The sequence below is a fragment of the Phalaenopsis equestris genome, unplaced genomic scaffold (assembly GCF_001263595.1).
Source record: "Phalaenopsis equestris unplaced genomic scaffold, ASM126359v1 Scaffold216605, whole genome shotgun sequence".
NCBI classification, from domain to species: Eukaryota; Viridiplantae; Streptophyta; class Magnoliopsida; order Asparagales; family Orchidaceae; genus Phalaenopsis; species Phalaenopsis equestris.
In genome coordinates, this window is record NW_018235211.1 from 13,361 (window position 1) to 15,030 (window position 1,670).

Below are 1,670 nucleotides of genomic sequence, written 5' to 3' on the forward strand. Positions count from 1 at the left end.
ACAATTGAAAGACAATACAAAATACATGAAAAAGAATTTAGCTTTCCCTCTTTTAAAATGACAAAAAAATGAATTAATCTCCACTTTTCTTGAATTCCTAGGTTGATGTTCCTAGAGAACATACCCTGTCCTCAGCACATAAAGAAAAAGAAGTGTCTCCAAAGGTAGCAAGACCCACTAAGCAACCAACTTGCCTCAATCTCGCACAAGCCTGTAATTTACTTCTATTTATAGGCTCTTTAACTTAGCTTCCATATCTCCTATGCAACCTTGCATGATCCCCCACACGATCCACACTTTTGAAGTCCTAAACCGTAGCAACTGCAACTGGTAGTTTCTGGCACATAAGCATCAAGCTCTCTATCTAATGAAGTGTGGAAAGACTCCTAAGTGCCCAAGGGGCCCGATGTTTAAGTGCCCAATGATTGGTTCTTAATTGCCAACCTCTCATGTTGGTAAAGAAGAGACTAAAGCACCCAAGTGTCAGCTCATAGGTGCCTAAGCATCAACTCCTAGGCACCAGTGCCACTTTGCACCTCTAAGCTCTAGGTCTTCTCTTGGTTTCCCACTTCAATTTCCTATTGCATTGTCGGCACTTAAAATTTGAGGAGTTGCCTATTGGAAGCTGTCGCCGGCCGTTATCAAAATCTTGTCGCCTGCTTCGGAAAGGTAATTAATATATATATATATATATATATATATATAAGCCATGTATTTATCCTGAAAGATAAACACAAGAATTGAGGGTGAGACTCGATCAAATAAACTAAAAAACATATGACATCCGTTGGTCTGCAAAAAATCATTTTTTTATAAGCTGACAAGTTCTTCTATTTAATTTTAAAAAATTAAATAAGAAGATTTATATCAAGTTAGGTTTGGAAAAACATCCTATAAAGGCAAGCCCTTATAGTTAATTACATCATAAATGACCAAAGTCACCTAACACAACTCTCAATAAAAATCATGGAGATAATATCTTCAAGAAATTCAAGGAATTAGGACTTTTCAATGAAATCAGACAAAGAGGTATGAAAGGGAAATGACTCAAATTTGGAACACATATTGTAGAATTCAAATGAGGAGAGACTAGGGGATGTCATGGATCCGGAAGAAAACCTCGGTGACTTCCCAAGCTACCCTACGGTTTGACTTTAGTTTAGAGGAGAAATATTTAAATGTTTATTTAGAGCTTACATTCATGTGAAACGATCACACAAATAGCCTGGAAGATGTACGGATTTAGGTTGTGACGAACGACAACCTCGGAGTCTTAAAATGAGTTAGGGCTTATATTGTGTAGCAGAGCTTTACAAAAGCCTAAAGATAAATTGATGATTTATTTCGCACTAGGTGGACAATCTCGAAGTCCAATGACTTGTTGTTTAACTCTAAAGAAAGAATGGTTTAGCTGATGTAGACATGTTTTGCCGTTGAAGTGACCGTGCTGTCCACAATGCTGGCTCCAAGCTCTATGTCGTGGCGAGTTTTAAGTTTTCTAGTGTGTCAAGTCATGATAATAAATAAAATTTTTCTTAAGTTCATGGTTATTTAAATATTATGGGGCATAATAAAGTTGATTAAAGCGATGCCGGTTAGGATCCTATGGTTCCCTCATTCCGGTACCACTATTTTCTTTTGGATTCACTTAGTCTAAAAGAATTTACTAA